The sequence below is a fragment of the Apteryx mantelli genome, chromosome 6 (genome assembly GCF_036417845.1).
Source record: "Apteryx mantelli isolate bAptMan1 chromosome 6, bAptMan1.hap1, whole genome shotgun sequence".
Classification (NCBI taxonomy): Eukaryota; Metazoa; Chordata; class Aves; order Apterygiformes; family Apterygidae; genus Apteryx; species Apteryx mantelli.
In genome coordinates, this window is record NC_089983.1 from 45971571 (window position 1) to 45992386 (window position 20816).

General features: G+C 41.8%; 1 protein-coding gene across 2 annotated transcripts in view; it reads left to right on the plus strand.

The window, feature by feature from the left end:
* The first annotated feature begins 3351 nt into the window (after nt 1-3351).
* The window catches only part of ARHGAP15 (Rho GTPase activating protein 15), a 343348-nt gene continuing 325883 nt past the window's right edge, over nt 3352-20816 (plus strand). The window contains exon 1 of one of the 2 annotated variants that reach the window (XM_067298597.1): nt 3352-3376. The gene's annotated coding sequence lies outside the window, so the exon portion shown is untranslated. Of the gene's footprint in view, nt 3377-7784; nt 7808-20816 lie in introns of those variants that run through there. The other variant, XM_013959737.2, reaches the window with a different exon arrangement.

Genomic DNA, 20816 nt, shown 5'->3' on the forward strand with positions numbered 1-20816 from the left:
TAATATCTAATTTTTATCTCTTTTTAAATGAGCTTGTGTTATAAAAGGTAAATTCCTTATAGGCCAAAGCAGGAGTGACAAAAACAGTGAATTCTGGAAGGAAATAACGCTTAACTTCTCAAATTTAATAATAAACCAAAGATTACTGCTCTGTATCAGATATGCAGGAAGGATAGTCCTTGGATCTACCTAGCCTATGGGCCAAATTTTAGAAGATCATAAATGCTGTGGAAGTATGGACCTAGAATATGACTATTTCATTTTCATTAGTTTTCTTTTTCTTTTTTTAACTTTCTTTCAACTGTGGATTAAAACTGAGGTGGTAAAATACCAAAAAAAAAAAAAGTATGACTCACCAAAATCACATGCTGAAGTCTGTTATCTTGACATTTTTCTGAATGAATATTGAAATGCCTAGCAAACCAGATCTTGAAGTTCCTCCATCAGTAATCAGACCCAGACTTGAAAAAAATTCTCTTCATATGTAGTTATGGAAAGCATGCTCTTAATTATAATGATGTTCATTAAAACAAATGCCTTAAAAGACTAATATTTTCAATTCAAAGACTTTTCAAAAACATTTGAAAAAACAATCTACAATAAATTTATCCTGGAAAAATATTAATGAGGAATTCACTGAAAAATAAACTGATTGCATACAGTATATATGTTCATATGTATGGGTTTGTGCACGTGTGTTCCTTTTCAGAGACTTGCAAGGTTTGGTTCTGTCTTCCTTTTTCATATTTATAGAATGTATAAAAAGTCATTTAATTTGATGAAATCAAACATTCAATGAAAGCAAAAGTGCTAGCTCTGAAATAAGACATCATTTTTGCAGGGCTATACATCCTTTGAACTTAGATGACATTGTCTCTGAGGACAAGATGTTTGATGAGTTTTATACTTTAAAGCCTCTAGTAGGAAAAATTAGTCTGGAATCTGTTCCTGCAGGATGGAAAAAAATCACTCAGTCTTCAAAAGATCAGGAAAAATATGATGTCATTTTCTATTTCCCTTAAGTATCTTTCGCTCAGATGCTTATATTGGAAAAGGCTCAACAGCCATGAATTTAGGGGCTTATACTCTTTTGATCCATAGGGCATTTATGTGCGCACTGCCCAGAATATTGAGGAGAGAAAAAAACCCTTAGAATATAAGGATAAAAGGATCTATGGATAAGACAACCTTAAGAAACACTGCTGACTAATTTTAATCTATTAATTTAATATAATGAACATAATGATTTGTGTAAAATTACATTACCCCTGTTATATGCCAAATCTGTTCGTAACAGCTGCTTTGCATTCAGTATATCATGACATACACTGCACAGTTTTGAAGTTGAAATTCTTTTGCGTTACAGTGCCATTTTATGCATGCACACTTGTGCCCAACTTTAATTGCATGAATAGCTGTGCATGCTGAAGTGGTGCATCGGGTCCAGCTCCTCAAAAGGTAGCACAGAGCCCCAAGGAAGGACCTCTCTGAGGTGGGGTTGGTCTGAGCAAGGTCATAGACCATTCTGGGGAGAAGGGCCCATGTGGGCCATGTTCGAGAGCGAGCTGGTTTTGAAGATCCAGTGCCAAGGGAAGGAGGAACCTGAGGACTTAAACCACGATCGAAAAGATACATGGGGAATATTTTTTCCCAACAGGCCTAAGGTTCAGCGCTCTTTTGCTCGGAAGGGCCACAAGACCTGAAGCTTGGAAGGTGATTTGGAAACCATAGTGGGGAGGTGGGCTCCAGGAGCTGTAATGAAGCCTTCACAGATGCACACGGATTGCAGCAGAGACATCGCTACACTGCTAATCACCATCTTAAACTCCCTCTTTCCAGAGCCCAAAATACTTGCTCCTAAAAATTGCTTAACCCTAAAAAATGTTTACCTTTTGAACTGTTAATTATACACTTTGTCCCATAGTAGAGGGTGCCTATGGGTGGAACGATAGAAATAATGATTCTGGATGAGTGCTTTTCACAGCACAGAAGGTGTAAGAACAGCTGATAAGAAATCAGCATTGCCATATTTCTGTCAGTGCCCCCACAATGCCAGGCAGGAATGGAGATGTAAAATGTCACGCCACCCATCTACCACCTTCGTATAAAGGTGATCTTTCTATGATAATCTCTGTAGGCTACTTATAGGTTGAGAATATGAGAACACTGTGTAGCTGTTTCACGATGCCCAAGGTTAAGTTTGACAGAAATAGAATAAAAAGGAGGCTTGTTAAAGCAAGATTATCAGCACAAACCAGCAGAGTGAGGAGGACAGAGTGGTCTTGGGAAACAAGGGAAGTGTATGTCTTCAGAGGCCACAAACTCTAGAGGTAAGGAGGAACTGAAAAACTGGAACAATCTTAAAATCTGTAAAATGAGGGCTATCAGGTTTCTATTTTCCCCTGCTTGAAGCAAAGCAAATGTTTGCGGAGATGTGTTGGAGTGGTCTGAGTAAAGACCTGCTGCTTATTTTCTGCTGTAAAAGGTGTCTTCCAAAAAGTTTAAACAGTCAGCATCCCTAGTTCATTCCCAACCTGGAGTTATTAATTGTACTGTTGGTGCACTACTTTGTGTCTGTATTTTTTAAATCTGGGTAGCTCTGTTTCCAATAACCCCTATGATTTTGTACAATGCCTTCCAAATTATATGGGCATGTCTAACAGGAATTGTCTGCGGGAGGAAGGGAGCAGAGGGAAAGGCCACTGGAGCACAGCGGTGTACAAAAATTAAAAGTATCCTTGCATTGCACATCCAAGTAAAATCACAGGATGTGATTGGAGCTGAGGTACTCAATTATTTAATTCAACTACCTGCTTCCATCTTTAGATCTTCGATAAACCAATTCTTTTTTCCTTCCCTGTTGGTTCCAGGCAGCACAGCCTCTCCTGAAAGCTTCTGGACCTGAGAGAAAATAATCATCTGTTTGCAGAGGAGTTTTACTTCCCGCTTCTGACTTTTGCTTGTTTTTATTGACTTTTTATCTTCTGGCACAACCGTCCAGGCAGTTCTGTTTTGCTCTGTGCAACGGTAGCGTGGGAGGGAGAAGAGCAGGGTCTGCAGGCCAGACACAAGCTTTGTTAGGAAGAGCCAGCCAACGACTTTAGAAGTTATTATTTCTCCTAGATGTGATGGGAGCTGTATTATTTTCATGGACATCTTGCGATACTATGTACTTACGTTTCTCTTTTTGCGAACGTACCTGTGGAATTTGATACCGTCAAAATAAGCCTCCTCTTCCTCGAAGGCTGAAGCAATAGAAGCAATATCCTCGGATGTCTCAGAGCGCTCTCCTCTTCATGCTCAGCATGGGACTTTACACGGCTTGGGACTCTCCCTGCCTGTTATTCACCGCGTCGCTGAAGCTTCTATGATAGAGGTAGGAGCAACACTGGCTGGAGTATCAGCTTCATACTGAGGGCAGCCACTTCAGATTTCCTTTACTGTGAAAACACTGACAGTTTTTGAAATGTCTCCAGTTGACGAGGGAGGGAGAGCTGGCAGGGAGAGTTTGGGTCAGACCTGAACCCGCTGCTAATAGTTCAGAGACGAGAAGGGCTTGGAGGAGGTTTCTAGTAGCACCAGTTTGTAATTCTGCCTTAAGCCTGGCTCCACGGATTAAGATATTGTCACACAATGTGCACGACACACGTTTGTCTTTTTAAAGTCCGTTATTGCGTGATGTAAAATTACCTTTTTGGCAGTTCAGTATTCTAGCACTTTTAGCACTCAGAGGCCTAACACTCTAGAAAATGCATTTACACTGCATTTAAAGCTTGCATGTTACTAAATCCTGTCACGGAAAGTCTTTAAATAATGCATTAACATATGTTTGTGTTTTGTCTCCTTTTTTAGTGCAGTATTACTACACAATGAGTTGGAGTTATTGTCGATGGCTTTTCTAAGTTATTAAAGATACCACTAGACAAAGCTGGCCTTTAAAATAAATGAGTGTCAAGAACCCCAAAACACCTGGGAAGGAGAGAGTAAAGGAACAGACAGCCTAAATTTATGTAAAGCTTTCCTATCTAGTAGTTTTCATTAACTTCAATATCCAGAAAAGAAAAGAGAAAAATTAGATCAGATGGGCTTGGAAAATAGTAAGTTTAAAAATAAATGTTGTTTTCTTAATTATGAATGTTTCTAAATCCAAATTTCATGATAAGGCAAAATAATATTTATTAGGAGGCAAGTTCTCCATTCTAAACATCTGTGCTGTTTTGTGAAGTATATCTGTAATCAAAGCTTTAGCAGGTCAGCTATTAATCAAACATTAATTTGAATGCTGTGGGTTTTAGACCTCAAGTCACAGCACATATGTACCGTCCATACAGCCAACATTAAACTGCTGGAGAAGCTCGTGGGACCTATTTTCTACCACCTGTGACAACTTAAAAAAAAGGTCTTTTGCCTTTTTAAGACTGTGGTAAGCAAAACAGATTTAGTGGAAAAGTCAGCTCTGAGTAAAAGGTTTTGGAAGACGATAATGGAGTGTATATAATGAATATTATGTTTGAGAGGGCTATGTGAATTCAACCGTTATTGTACATTTACATTGACATTTACACGCAAGTTTCTACATAACAAATATTTTTTGCCCAAGCAGATAGTATTGGAGACTGCTGTTATCTTGGACTATAAGCTAGTGGTGTCACTACATGGCCTTCTCTATACATGAGAATGTGCTCCTAGAAATGCTTTTACTGGCATTAAGTGTTCGGAGCCCTTACAGCAACAATAATGGCTACTGAACGAACACGAGACCTCTGAGCAAACAAGGGTTGGGAACAAGAATATAACTTACTGTCCAAACAGATATCATTTTTTGTTCCCCTTTCTTAATTCAAATATTTTAAATCCACCACAAATAAGAAAAATAAAAATTATCAGCTTTTTAATGAAGAATGTGGGAAATAATAATGCATTATTTCTTCATTATCACAAAGTCTACCAGTTTCTTAGGCTTTTCCCAATGAATTATGGCATTGCAAACTTTTGCAACTTTATCCATTTCCATTAATAAAAATTTGATTTTGTCTGGAAGCAGTGACTGGATGCACGGTTGTTCTTCCAGCCTTGTGCTTGCCTGCTCTCCAGGTTGGTGGTTTCTCTTATGACTTGACCTATCCACTGAGTTAGTTTTGCTATCAGTGGGATGCTGCCTGCTACACAAGCCAGACTGGTCTTCCCGTCAGTCTCAGCAGAGAGTAACGACTGAATGAAGCAAATGGGAAAGAAGGTCACGTTTTCTTTCACCATAGGAGACCGCTGGTCCAGAGCAAGTCCTGGATGTGGTGTTAGGAACCTGAAGGAATGTATAATACTGCTTCAATTCATTAGACTTCGGTTGGTAACGGCTGCTGGGCATTCAGCATCCTCCAGCAATCTGTGTGCTTCAAAAGCGTCATTTTTAAAACAGTGGTTTTAGCCTCAATGGTCTCTGCTCTTAGTTATGAGATGTGTAATTTCAGATGTTCACTAGCTTGATTGCACGTCTCATGAGCACTGACTCCACGAGGCACTGAAATAGGGACAAGAAATCTGAGCTTCAGATTTGAGAGGTCAGGGCAGCAAAACCCAGCATTGATATTGCTTCTTTAACTTGCATAGCAAACCTGCAAAGACAAATCTCTTCAGCAGCAATCTGCTCCAGGTAATGCCTATGTAGTTGCTGTTTCCTGCAGAGTTTTGCTGAGATTAAATGAGCTCTTAGATTTTGCTAAACTGGTTTTTGCACATCTAAAGTATTTTCAGCCTTCCAGAGATCACACAGGAAGCTGGTGCTGCATAAGTTTGAGTTTGCAGTATGCAAAACTGCCATCTTTTTATAGAATTTTGTCACTACTGACATACTGTCAAATGGATGCTGAGGAAATCAGACGAAGTATGCGCCTTGACTTGAAATGTTAGGTGTGTAGTGAAAGGCGTTTTCACAAAAAAATGTCACATCCCTGGTAAGCCGGCTTTTGGATGGGGTATCACAGACAAGTGCTGCTGCAGTATTTTACAGGTTTTCTGATAGTCACTTCGCGTTTTAGTGACAAGGTTCTACTGTCCAATAAGGCCACCCTGTCCATAATTATTTACTATTTAAAATGACAAAAATACCTTCTGCTGGTTTTATTTAAGAAAAGTCTTGAGATCTGTGCAGCTGCAATAGATTTTTCAATTAGGAGTTCTCTAAAATTGTTCCTTTGGCAAAATTAGTTGAAATATACATTGCTTTTAAAAGAACTAGCAATTAATTAGTGCTGCTGCAGTTTCTTCAAGCCCTAGCATTGGTTAGCTTGTGGAGAAAGCACCATGTTGCTTTCCTTTCTGGTCTCTTCGCATCTGGGAGAAACGTCCCACCAACATCCGCACACAACATCCACTTCGCTGTGCTGAAAGTCCATCTTCAGAAAATATCCTGAAAATGCAATGGCTGCAAACAAATGTTCGTTTAGAACCACGAGTGCTAACTCATGCTGTTCATCTCCTATCTATACCCATGTGTTTTCTCTGTTATGAAGTGAGCTTTTGGGAACAAGGCAGTATAGCGTGCTGCTAAAATCTGACTCCCAGAGAAGTTGTCCCAGACATTGGGGTGTCCAGCAGGTCCCAGTGAACTGTTTCCCGGACGTCTGCACAGTGTTTTGGGGTGAGCAGTGCCAAACGCATGCCCAAAGGAGCAAGAATTTTACCATTTTACTGGGCCGTCGGGACAAATCCTTCAACCGAAGGACGGACAGGTCTTCATTTTGTCGTGGGAGATGACCCAAACCATCCCCCTGTTCTGCCGGAGCATCAACAGAGGGCTCTGCAGCCTGCCTCCGCGGCACGCGCCGCCCTCCTCACGCACACCGTGCAACCACCGTGCCGTGGAGGGAGCCCTCGCGGCTCCCCACGCGACTCCGGCTGGAAACACCGGCAGGATACTGCCCTTCCTTGCTGCAAAACGGCACCGGGGCAAGGTAGCGGGGAAAGCGTACGCGAGGAAGGGGCTTTCCTGGAGCCCCGAAGGCGTGCGGCTGTCCGACGTCGCTCTCCGCCTGTGACGGGTCGTTGGGTTCCTCCTGCCCGCGAGGGAACACAACGGCGCGCGTCACCGCGGGAAGCAAAGCCGAGCGGCAGCTGCGTACGCGTGTGGCGCTCTCGGGGCTGCTTCAAGAAGAAGTGTTAAAACAGAAAATCAAAGAAACAGAAGTGTTTATCTAGAAGAACTTCGCCAGGCAAAAGTTCAAGCAGATTTTTTTTTGTTTTTTTTTTAGCAAACTTTCTGATTGGCTGGAGTTTGCTATTTTATATATCTAAAGTAACAGTATGGTAAGTGTCATGTTTACTAAAGCTCCGTTTCACAACAGCAAAGCAGATTTTGTTGCAAGCTATTTATCTTAGTGCTCAAAACATTTTATCGAAGGTAAGAAAAGGGAAGTTGTCTTGAGGCTTAGAATCGTAATTCCTTTCAGCATTTCCTTTTAAACCTCATGTTCACCTTCTGCAAAAATTAACCCTTCCTATTTTCTGCAATTTTAACAGAGAAGTTCGCTTCGTACTTTTGAGTTTGTTTCTTTATCCAGCACAGAGGACTTTTACCCTAGACTGGGCGTAAGTCACTCACTGGTGAGATGGTTAGCTCCTGCTCTTGCAGGAAGTGGTTTTATTTTACTCTTTTTTTCCTGCTTTCTTTCTATCTTTATGAGCTGCGGGAGATTAACCCAAATGCTGTCTTTAGACATGTGACCTAGATGTTTTCCGTTTTTTGAAATAGTTAAACTGTTGCTGGTTGATGACAGTTTGAGATGGGAAGACGACCTCTGTGAGCCTGTAGGTAAGGAATCTTCATCTTAATGCAGCTCCTGAAACCTGTTTCTAAAGACTTTTAAAATAATTATAATTGCTTGCATTTGTAGGCATTCAATACAGATTACAATAGTTACGCAATTATTTTATTTCTATTGTCATGTGTTAATTTGAAAACAAGGAGCAATGTTGCACAGGGTACAAATATGAATTGATGCTTTGAAGGCAAAATTAGTGTTTGGAGTCTAGCGAATCTGTCACATCCTATAGAAGGAGCAACCACAGATACTAGAGATCCTCCCTAGTATCCTAAGCCGCTAAGTCTCATGTCTCTGCCTGTGCTATCTACTTATCCCCAAAAGGGGGACAAAGGAACCAAGCTATGGGAGATCACGTTTCGCAGCATACGTCTTTACGGGTGCAATTTAGCACTGTGCGAGCAGTGAGTTTGCCTGCTGGTGGCCACCAGAGTGGTGATTAGTGGCAGTGGCCACTGTAGGAGTTAGTGAGTGGTGAGAGCTGATACTAGGGATCACTAGAGGTTGAAGGGGAACTCTCCCCTGGCTTCCTAACCCTACTCCGGTCCATCCGATTTGTCTGTGGAGCTGGGATTCGTCGGCAGGACCCAATGGCAGTACAAATGCCAGGATCTTCTCTCCCTGCACCCCTCTCCCTGGGTGTCCCTGCTCGAGACGTGCTGGCCCACGTGGCAGCCTGGGCTGCCGGCGGTGGGAGGAGTGCTACTGGGACGTGTGGGGCTGTGCGAGGCAGCGCAGCGATGCCGGAGCAGCTCCGTAGGTGCAGAGCTCCTACCACTATCTCACAGGTCTCCTAACGTTCAGCATCGTAGAAACTGAGAATCACGTTTCGGGATCACAAAATTTGGTACTACTTTTTCATCTGTCAGTAGTGCATGATGCTCTTGTCCCGCGTGACGCTGTTGCAGATCAAGCCTAATTCCTCCCCTCCTTTGGAGCTGGCCAGAAAAAGGTTGCATGTCCTGAGGCCCAGTCTCTTTATCAGAAAAGATAGCTCTGCACCACCATCAGTGTGCAAACGCTGCTTTCCAGTCTTTAAAGAAATAATAATTTAGGAGGGCATTCAAACAACATGGTATAATGATTTAGTTATGGACAACATAAAGGAGAGCCAGGATTAGCAAGATTTGTTTTCTAGTGAAGATTTATTTTCCTGGTAACATGCAGTTTGCTGAAAACTTTGTGACATGTACTCATGTTTGTAACTGATAGCCTTATCATAAGAAGCAACTTGTTTTTCTTTGGGAAATATTGGTCAGAGTTGAGAGAAATCACAAGTGGCTTGAAGCTCATTTTGAAATTGTGCATACTAGTTGGAGACAGATTTTAAAGTAGTGTTGTAAGATTACATTTCAAGTTTTCTGTACTTTTTGGAGAAAAAAGCTGTCCTGCCTGCATATAAAAATCAGCATAGGCAGGGAAACTGTATAAAAAGAATATGTTCTTTTCCTGGGCTGTGTTTGTAGTGGTTTTCATGCTGCTGCTACAATGTCTTTAGAGTCATTTGAAATGCATTTTCGACAGAGTTGTGAGCTCTGGTAAAGTAGTTTGAATTCTGAGAGTTATTTTTCTTTATTCTTTCCCCCTTCCCTGCAACTTACCTCACTATGTCCAAAGAAGATTCGTTTAAATGCAGCATCTCTTGCTCACTTTACCTCTCTGCTTGAACAGCCTTTTCGGTAGTTTCTATACTTTAAAGCTCCTGCTGCACGCTATTACTGATTTATGAAAAATTGCTTTTGTGGCTGTACTTGTATAAACTCCCTTTTCCCTTGGCACGAGGCCTGGGCCCTCGGGAGCCCAGTGACAGCAGAGACGAGCTCTGGGCCAGTCGCAGGCCCGTGCACCTCGCTCCCGACCAGAGCAGGAGCCAGAAGCCAAAATGGTGACAAAGTCATATTTCGATTCTTGTGTTGATATTTTGGTGACACAACAGGAAAACCTCCAGCACGGGGCTAATGCTATAATGGTGCCAGCAACTTGTTGGCAGCTCTGCTGCTGATTTCTCTTTTTCTGGTGCCAAAAGTTATTACTTCTTTTCAGTGGCAGATATTAATGAGACAAGCTTGGGGCCAGGCTCTCAGAAGAAGTATCTGGTGTGATAAATTTGGAGCATCCTTCCCCATCTCTAGTGCCTGGTGCAGAGGATGGCTTTTGCTGTGCTGTTCAGAGACTTCAGCTTGTTTCTGTGCTGAGGAGTCCTGAAGTCTTTTAGCACTGGGAATTGCTAACGTCTAATGGCCTGTTTCTGCTCAGCCACAGTGAACTTAGGGGTTATATGTAGCATCTTTGAGGATCATGATGTGTAATTCTGATACTTGCTTATTTTTCTTAACCGTTTTTTCTGCAGTGCCACTATGCTGTGTCAGCTCAATCAATGTGAGTTACTAAACATTTTATAGGTAGTTAAAGCCTACGTTCTCCTAAAAGCTCTCTCTTGATGTTGGCGAAGTCTGCTAATGCTCACGTGCATTATTTATTAGAGATTTGAAACATGCAGTTCTGCAGAATGCTGCTAATACTCTATGTGTAGTCTTGTTTGGGCTGATCTCTTTTAAAGACAAAACAAAGCTTCACTGGAGATCTAGCTAAATAAAGCCTCTTGTTGCACTTCTATCCTGACTAAGACTACCACCTGGATGGATCAGAGCTGTTTCGCCATGCTACAAAGACAGCAGCTGGCACTAGTGGACACTATTGGTATGAAGATGCTCTGATGGCTTTGATGTTTTCATGCGTTGATAGCATTAGTCTGGAAACAGTGAGATAAAACTGTGGCCCAGCTTTTGCCTGCATGTCTTCCATGATAATTCAAGTGCTGTACAAGAGCACAGCGTTCTTTATCTGATTGCACAGCTTGCACAAATCTGTCTCTTTTTCCCATCCAGTTGTGGCTTGTGACAGCTTTTGTCATCAGGAAAGTAATTATGGCAACATCCCCTGAGTCTCGGAGCGTGGAGCCTCTGCTACCTTCGGTGTGTCCAGGATGACACCCTGGAGTATTGGTTGTGCAGTTGGGACGCTGCTAGCTGGCCCTAGGTCAGGCTGCAGGAGTATTACCTGCTTTTGAAATCTTTTCACAAAGTTGGGTCTGCTTATATCAGGGATCTCGATGAATCTTAATTTGACAGATACTCTGTTATCAACCTGTTAAAGACCCAGCTGATTGCTCTTTTGCTCTATTGGATATTAAGGTTTGTGACTTCAACCACTTGAAATTTCTCTGTCAGTCTTCCCTGGTTTGAGAAATACTATAAAAAGTTTGTTTTGGAGACCCACTACAAAATAAACACTGCTAGCTTCTTATTTGCACTGGACTTCCTCAGGGCAGATCTGTTTTCATTTTAAGAGCGAGGCTCTTACGGAGGTCATGTACTCTAATAACTTTTATTACCATTTAAGGCACCTTGAGGTTGGCCGGAATAGGAACAAGGGAAATGTCATTGGATGTTTTTAAAAAATGCTGTCTGAGTGGGAAAAGGAGGCATTAATTTGGGGGGAATGGATATTTACCTGCTTAAAATAGACAAGGAGGGGGGCAATGACAACTTACCTGCTTATGCTAGAGCTCAGTTTGTGCATGTAGCCAGATCATGCTGGACCAGATTTTCAACGCATTGCTTGGTTCATGCTGAAGTTGCTTGGAAGTGTTGAGGCCTAGCATGTATAAAAATGAGTCCTCTTTGTCACAAGCTAAGAATCCAAAATTCATATATGCTTGAAAATTTATGCCTTTTCATGTTTGTTTCTCTCTATTTGCATATACACTTAGCATGAGAAAGAACTGCTTTGGAAATGGATTAGAAAAGAGTTTGAAGGGTTATTTAACAGATTTTGGTATTCTCCAAATTAACTTCTAAACTTTTTGGGTGTGTAAGTTGCACAGTAGAATATTAATTTAGGCAGCACACAGATCCCTACCGAAACATTCCTTCAATAAATTAACTAGGTAAGTTGAAGTCTTTGACATTTCTATGGTTAGTGGTTAAAGGTTGTTAAAGATGCAGTGGAACATTTTAAATCATTCACTTGCAGTTGAGCTGGGTGTTTTGGGTTTGTATTGTGGTTTTTCACAAATATTTCTTCCGAAGTCTGTGCCTGGCATGCTGAGCAGGCGCAGTCCTCCAACAAGTGGTCCTAAAGTGACTTCTGAGTCCATCTCCAAAACATGCATCATTTTGCAATGTTTTAAGAGAGGAAGGGAAGAAAATGAGGAAGAAAAACCAAAGTGAAAATGGCTGAAAGCTGAAGAGACGGGCTTCAAGCATATTCTTGCTCTTTGTTTCTGACTTCTTTTCCTGCCACACCCTGAGCAAAGCCACCGCCGTAGTCGGTGCTGAATCAGATACCGCGAGGCCAAGTCCCTACTACAATGCTTTCTGTTTGGCACCTGTACTTGTTTGTCTGCTGCTCAGGATGTTACTAAACTCTCTTCCTCTGCGGGCAAGGAGGGAAATGACACACGTGTTTTGTGAAGAGAATTGCAGCCCTGGAGTTTCAGCCTCCAGGACCTGAGGATCCAGGCTTGAGGATGCAGGAGGTCCTGCTGGTGGCTGCATGTGGCCATCCAAGCAGCTCTCAGCATTTCCAGTGGCCTCACTGCAGCCCTGCGGTCCTCCATCCTGCTGCAGGAAGGAGGATATGGAGGAGCCAGGCAGCCCAGGGATGGATGGATGGACAGATGGATGGAGCCCAGAGCTTGCCCCTGGGCCACGTGGTGGGGATGGCTGGAGCAAGGCCCTCGTGCTGGGCGCGGGAGAGTTAGAGGGGGCCACCAGGGCACCCTCAGCGAACGCTGGCAAAGTCCTCCCCAGGTGCCGTTGGACAAAATGCATTTCTAGAAAATGATGTGCTGCAAATGAATCAACATTTTCCAGCAGGACGATGTCACATCAGACTTTCCAACTGGCTGGGCTGCTCTCGCTTATGCTACCTTTTTTGCTTTGGGTCAAGTAGTTTCGGGGCCTGAATTAGAAACTTAAGTGTTTCCTGTATCACCAGTATGTTGCATGTGTGGTTACTTTGTTAAGACCTTCCCCACCCCCAAAATATAGGTCAATAGATTTTTGGACTAGAAGGTGGCACTGAACCATCCACTCTTCTTATAGTAGCAAAAGAAGTGGAAATGGTCCAAGTAAAGCATATCTCCATTCCTGCTCATTCATTAATTCCTTGGCCTTTATAAAGTAAGGTGAGGAGTGCCCCTGGTCGTAGCAGGGATTTGGAGAAACTGGTCTCCTCAGCTGGTTCTTGAATTTGCCGTGGGCAGTTTAGCACAGGCTCTGCATTGAGTGGTATGTAGTTCTGCAGACTTGAGATATTCAAAGATGCTGCCCAGAGATTTTAATAGGAAAACTTTCTTTTTAATTTTCATCTGAAGTTTGGCACTTGTTATCAAATCTTTCCTGGAGCGCAATAGAGTGAAAGGAGGGATTCTATTAAGATGTGGAGCACTAAATTGCATAAAATGAAAGAATGAAAAAAAAATTGAATGGAGGGATTTCTTATCAGACTTGTATCTTGCATCAAGACGTGTGTATTTAGCGAACAACACTGGTGTACTAAAAGGAAGTTTTAACTCAGGTATGCAAGCCTGCAAGCGGTCACTTGAGCTGCAGAGTGCAGCAGTTTCAGCTAACAAGGAGCGAGAGCCTGCAGTACGTCAGCTCTGCATGAAACCACGCTGCTAATAAACACACAGCCGACAGCAAATTTAATACTTGTTAAGAATCCGTCAGCCACAGCTACGATGTGCCTCGGAAGAAAGCAAACCCAGTGCATGCTCTGAAGGAGGCAAGAAAAGCCTCCTGGTCGTGCTGGTCTCCGGAGGAGCTCCCTGCTGACCCCGGATTTTGCGACGGCTTTGAACACGGGTGGATGAGGGGGACGCGCCAGCCGGTGCTGGATGGTGTGCTGCCGCTAAGGCGAAGGTGCAGCCTGCCCTCGGCCGCTGCTCTCGCTGTCTCCGCTTCCAGGCCTTGGGAGAGGTGGGAACTTGGCCTTCAGACACTACCGGCTGCATCAGCTATACTTTTCAAACACCCCCACCTATTTTAAAATAAACAGTGCTTTGAAAGCCATCAGTTAGAACATGCAAATTAAACACAGGAATATCAACTCCTTTTCATCACCGCTCCGTTTTACTATTCAAATACTTGGCTTTTTAATTTGTACTGTTAGCAAAGCTGGGGGCAGTGAGCGCTGCCACTACTGCCTGTGACTGTTCATGTTTCTGTGCAAGATCGGGCACCATTACATTCTGGCCGTCATTGCATCAAACGTTAGCTGCTCTTAACAAATACAGCATCCCTGCGGCCAGACCGTTTATGCAGCTTAGTTATGATTCCCTACTCTGCAGAAAGCACATGTACGAAGTTGCTGGAATCATCCTGAATCATCTTTGTGAAATGATGTGCTCTCACACAAAACGTTGGAAGTACGCAGCAATCATTTTAGATATAATTAATGGAGCCTATGTTCAAACTTTCTGCATAATTAAAAAAACATGTATTTTTTTGAAAATTTCCATTTTTGGTACTGCAGTACTCCTGGTCTCTCCCCTCTGCTAACGGCAGACATCTGAGTTATACATAGTGATATCAGATAAAAACAAGCATCTGCCTTCTCCCTGCTGTGCGCCGTGCTGCTGGAGAGCGGTGCGGTGCGGCAGGCCAATCCGCTCCTGCTGAAGTCAGGGCAACAGCAGCGCGCGGCCAGCCACGAAAGCAAAGCAGGGGCCCCACGAAAAGCAGAAGAGGGGCTGCTACATGCAAGCCACAAAAAGTTCCCCGTCCAGTTCCTGATGTAGCTTAAAAGTTGTCTCCTAAAAGTGTTAAGTGCAGGCTCTGCTGCATTTCACAGCACCGTCTCTCTTACAGGAGCAGCACCAGGAACTCTGTAAAAGAAAGTGGAGATGGAGTGTGGGAACAGATTAAAAGTGTCTGGAGCGTCTTCTTTTTTTTTTTCTCCCCCTCTCAGATGGAAAGTGGGAGCAGTGAGAAGAAGTAAGGGAGCAGCTGTAGGATCGCAGCATAAAAACTGCTGCAGCTACGTCTGCAGAAAGAGTGAGGGAAGAGAGTGGGAGGGATGGTTTTATGTGCACAGCATGGGGAATCAATCACTACCCTGGGCAGCAGGAGGGAAGGTATCTTGCTGTCCAAAAATGTGGTGAGCTGCTTACTGTAGATGCTACTGTGATAGGCTACAGTGTCAGAAAGACACACTTCCATAAGAAGTTTATTTTACCTTTTTGTATTGTTTCTAAAGTCAGAGAAGCTTCAAAGCCTTTCCTATTCAATAATCTCAGCGTCTCAGTTTGACAGACTTGTCTGCTGTACAGTGATGTCTATATGGGATTGTAAAATGGATTAGGAGAGGGCAAATGTACGTTTAACCTGTTAACTAAGTTGAGGGGCACTTTAGGACACACCTCAGCTAGCCAAGAGGTTAAAACAACCCCCGCTGCTTCTCTGAGGGCTTCCCAGGGGCCGAGCGGGCGTTTTTTCCTGTGATGATGAGACTGTGGCTGCCTGAACCAGGGACCAGGGGCAAACTGGGACGTGACTTATAACTACTTCTGCAAGTGTTCATTATTACATTACTAATTTAGAGTTACAGTGTGATAAAACTCACGTGTAGTCTTACTACGTGGTGAATGCAAGGTGCTTCTTCCACTGGGGGAGAAACTACTCGTGTTTAATGTGGATGCACATTAATATAGTGCGGGTCACTAGTGTACCGTAACGCCCTACCCTAGCTGGCCTTGTGATAACATGTTTATATAGCTGTAGTCAAACTGAAACTGAAATTTCTGTTGGCAGAGCTGTGAAATCTGAACTTATAGGAAGTTTGTTTCTTTGGCTATTTGTATCAAGTTATGAAAATATTTTTCTAATGCTTCAGTTTGTCTTGCAGCAGTAACTCTTGAACTTCTCTGGGGAGTTTGGGCTGTTCCAAAATTACCATCACCACATGTCTAGGTCAGGTACGCATGTAAAGTTTGGATGAGTATCTGAATCTCGGTGAGGAGAAGTTCTGCAAAATTGAGCTGGAAGTAATTCAAGCAGTCTTTGAAATTTCTGTCACTTCTGCTTCTGCTTGTATCTGTAAATACTGCAAGAATAACCTTTCCCATAGTATCTCTTCACTTCAGATCTGGCAACATTAAAAGTAACAACACTTTTCTGAACATTTAGGCTATAGGAACAGATTTCTTTCAAGCACCGGAGAAAATTTGTGATTCTTATGTGATCTTCCTAGAGAAAACATTGAGATTTTTTACTCAGAATTAGACTGCTGGAGAAAAAAAAAAGTTATGGTGTGACAAGCATCATATACAGGTATAAAATGAGTTTAGAGCTGGTCAGCCTTGCCTGTGCTGGTTGGAAAGCCATGGGTCTGTTATGTACCTGTCTGCAGTATATAGAAGTGCAGCAGGAAGGAAGAAGGTGGGAGGAAATTATCTTTCTTTCACCTGGCAGGTGAAGGCAGGTCAGGAATAAATGAGCAATATTCCTATGCATTTCTCTAGCACTTCTCAGCTCTTATTTGGTGTTAAGTCAATTAAACTGTTATGAACTTTTCTGATATTGGGAACTACTACTGCCATTGGTTTAATTTCTAAACCATACTCATTCTGCTGTTAAATTTCACAGGGTATGGTACATATTGAATGATATTATTCATAAGTTGTTTTTGTTTTTTTAGTACTGTATCATAGTTTCATAATTTGAAGCATTGTACTGTAGTTTACACAGCATGGAAAATGGAGACAGGTGTAGTGGAGTCAGATGCTCTCAAAAAAGAAACAAAATGCACTGCCAACAGGAAGACCTAGAAGTAGCAATTTTTCCCGGGCATGTTCTTTTACATATTCAACTGAATTTCTGTTATGGACGACTGTTTCCAGAACATATGTAGGCCAAACTGTACACAAAGGCTACTTCTAGTTTCAAGTTCTGTTTGAAGCTGAGATATTAAATTGACATTAAAATGGCAAAAATAGACTCAGTTATGCTATCCCACATGATATTTTGGTACAGACAAACTTTTGAAACAACTGCTACCTTTTCCAAAACCTTCCCATGTAATATGATTAAGGAACTAAGTGATGTAAGAAGAGACATGACCATATGTAGTCCCTTGTTGACTTGAAAAAAACTCCTTTACCCCATTGCATAGTGTTCTTGTTCTTTCCCAATAATATCCTAGTGGTATTTCCTAACAAGTATTTATTTGTGCAGAGAAGTCCTGTAGGTTGAAGGTCATGGAAATCAAAGAGGATTAGAGAAGGGTCTGTAGTTATTAAATAAGGATGTAAGGAGTTTGGTATTGTATCTGCCCAGCTTTGAAATAAGAACTGTCTCCCACTTTCTTTCCTCTCTGATTCTCAAGCCATTTCTATCCAGATATGGAAGCATTTCCAGAGATAACACATCTCTGCCCTATTAGGATACAAGTAGCTTTTCAGGACCTCTGCTTTTCTTTCTCTTTCAATTCTGCTGTTTTTAAGGGTCTTTGCAGGGAGCAGACCTAGGGGCTTTCAGCCATCATCTCCCACAGGAAAGATTTTGGAATGAAACAAAGCAGGATCTTAGCTCTCCACTTCAGTCCTCATGGAGAGCCATTGCCAGTCTAGCACATCTATTCAAATTTTCTACCTTTGCACCTCTCTTCACCCAACCCGTGAGACAAATTGGTCAACAGTTTGTGAAGATTAGTAACTTTTCCGCTGAAACTGTTTGTTTGGTTAAGATGTAATCCTAATTTTGCTGCCATCTAACAGAAAGTGAGACTCACTCTCACTTTTTTATCGTCATTTTATGTTTTATGTGTCCTTTTAATTTTTGATGGTGTAAGATGCTGTTACAAGTGGAAAAATTAGAATAAATTACAGGCAAGCTTCATAGCACTAAGCCGCTCCTCATATTTTTAGTGCTGTGGTTAATGGGCAGGAAATCACTGAAACATCAAACTGTAAGAGTTTGTAAGCTGTTGTGTGGCATGGAGTCCTCCCCCATGAGGACTGGCCGCATACTGTAAGTGGAACGATGGGAAAAGCTCATTTTCCAAACACGTATGGTAAATATCAGGTATGCGAAATAAAGTAATGCAGTTTAAAATGATTAGGAACTCTTATCATCAGAACAAACTTACAGTATGTGATTATACCCTAAATTAAACACCATAGTCACTGTTGTACAGTGGTATAAGCCTGTGTCCTTCCCTCTTGCGGTACATTATAAAGTATGTTTCTCCACCTGGCTTTGTAATGCAATAAATGGTCTGGCTGTACTCCTTAGATTGCTGGAGAATTAGGTCAGGTATAGTTAATGCTACTTTTGTGTCGCTGTAACTCAATAGACTGAACTTCACTGAAATGAACTTCAGTGGGTTGGCTGCGAAACTCAGATCAGAATCAGGCCTCTAACACCTGTCTGGAACTCTGTGTACTGCACAAACTAAGAAGAAATTGTATTAAATGATAACACAGTTTGTTCCTGTTCGATATGACCCTGGTACATGAGATTTCAATCATGAGAAATATGTAGTTACTAACCAAGTGTTACTGTAAGACATAATACTCTCTGAACGTAGGAGAATAAATAGAAAAGGTTGAAAATAGTCATCGTATCAAGGATCAGTTTAAAAGCTCATAGATGAAAGATTCTTTAGCCTTTGAGTTGTTTAACAGCAGTGCCTGAAAATGCTTTATGTCTTGGATTGCAGTACTGCCTGGGAAGTCTGTTATGATTTGGGCCAAGTTGTGTGAAAAACTTTGCTTTTAGTTGTATTCTTCTTAGAGACTATATTTTATACCTCAGAGCTTTTCATAGCAAAATAAAGCTATACTGCTATAAAGTAAAAAAAGATTTTGTACTCTTCTCTTTGACTACAGAAGAGGCATGGGCAAACTGTACCTGCTTGTGCGAACTGTCTGAAGAACTATGTGGGCCATTTATTCTTATATTTTCAGAAAGTCCTCAAATACTGGACTAGAAAAGAGTGACTGCAAAGCCAATGTTTAAAAGCATTAAGTAAGATGACCGCTGCAATGATTGCTCAGTTTATTGTTGGCTCTGAGAGACAGCAGTGAAAGTCTAATATGGCTGCAGTAGGTAAAAATTTAAAAGATCGTTGGGTAATTAATGCATTGGGGGGAAATAGGGCACACCAGCTGACTCACTGATGTCTGCTGATGAGATTGCAAGTTTGGATGATAAGGGAAACTGTGTTGTTAACTTGAGGACATCTGACATTTTGCAGTAGATTGAACTCCACATGACTTTCTGCTTTAACGTCTCTCTTTATCCGATAGGAAGGGCTAAAACAGGAGTAAAGAGCCAGCCAGGGGTGGTGTAGTGTTGTTCTCGATCTCCTACTCTGACCACAGATGTGATTGATGGTAGATATTAATGCTACCCCTAAGTGCAAGTTATTCCAAGTTGGGTGACATCTCTCTGCAATGAAAAAAGGCATAGGAACGTTACATCTGCTTTGCATTTTCATTACAAAGGGTTTTTCCAATACTCAGATGAACTGGCTTCAGGCCTCTCGAAGCCAGCCCCGCACACCGTTTCACTGGACAACCCTTGCTGCTTGTGTCCCTGCCCTGGGCTCGGTCTGGGCTTGAGCCTGCGCTGTGTTAGCCGGGAGAGCAGCTTGCTAGGGACAGAGACAGCAGTGTGGGCATAAGGATAAGGGAAAAAGCCATGTGCCACTTATTGCCTCCTCTCTTTACCTGTAGTTGCTTTATCTGTCCTCCTTCATTTCCATCAGTCGTGCGTTAACCACTTACTACCCCCGGAGCCCTCTTTGGCAGAGATAACGAACAGCATGGATAGCTCTAAGAGCAAAAACCAACAGCAGAAATATTTACGTAGGTGTGTTGATTTTAGACACTTTTTCACAGACACAGCAATATGTTTTCTCCTTAGCCAGAATGCTCTGACTCACTGGCTGTGTCATTAGCTTGTTTTTTTCATTTAACTCTTACTTCCTCTTCCATTTTTACTGTTTGTTTAGGCTCCGAGGTTTAGGTTGATGATGAATGTAGTGTGGAGCATCATTCTTCTGTAATATCATTGCACTAGGTTTCTGTGGATGCTCTTCATGTGTGCTGTGCTCTTCAGCAGAAGACCAAGCAGCAGAAGAATGGAATTAGTGAATCTGTAACAAGATGCACTTAAGTTTTGTCATGCTTTCACTTTATTATGTTTAGCACTTTCATGCTCATTACACTTCTGATTTGATAGTGGTGCAAAAGTCATAAGGAAGAAAGACAGTTGGAAGAAAATAAAAGCTATTTTGTTAAACACAAGATTATATACATTGATTTTAATCTCAGCATGTTGAAAAACAAATGCAACCAATCATATTAATCATGAGTAAATTTTTCCTTTCTTGGATGAAAGTAGTTGTTATAAATACTTGGTATAAGATGCTAATGAATTAACATTTGTACTCTGTCTTTTATTATACACAGCTGTAGGAAATGTAGCCACAGCACAGGCCAAAATTTAGAAATGCTGCTCTCCTCTTGCCTCTTTAAGAACTAATATTTTGCTTTGTTTTGTGGAAAATCTATGTACTAACTAACTTTATGATACTGTAATAAAATTCAAGAAAATATGTTCTTGAGTAATAGCAGTCAGTCTGCTCATTATATGATGCATTTTTGGACAAAGCAACATTCCAAAACGGATTTAAAAAGCTGATACCTGCAATATGAAAATTCCTCTAGCTCCACGAGCTGTTGCGGGAGTGGAACACTTACTGGCTGTCACTGTGAGACAGAAACCATAATTAAGCTACTAAAGGCATAAGAATGGCAGGGGAATGAACTGTTTACTTTCCTAATTTTGCAGAAAGTTAAATATATTTTCCATCTTTTCAATAAAAATTCAAAGGAAGGGTTTTTTGTATAGAAAAAATAACAATGTTACTTTGTTTCCTCTATCATTTCCTTCCTCTTTTTGAAGAGAAAGGGCAGAAGAGACT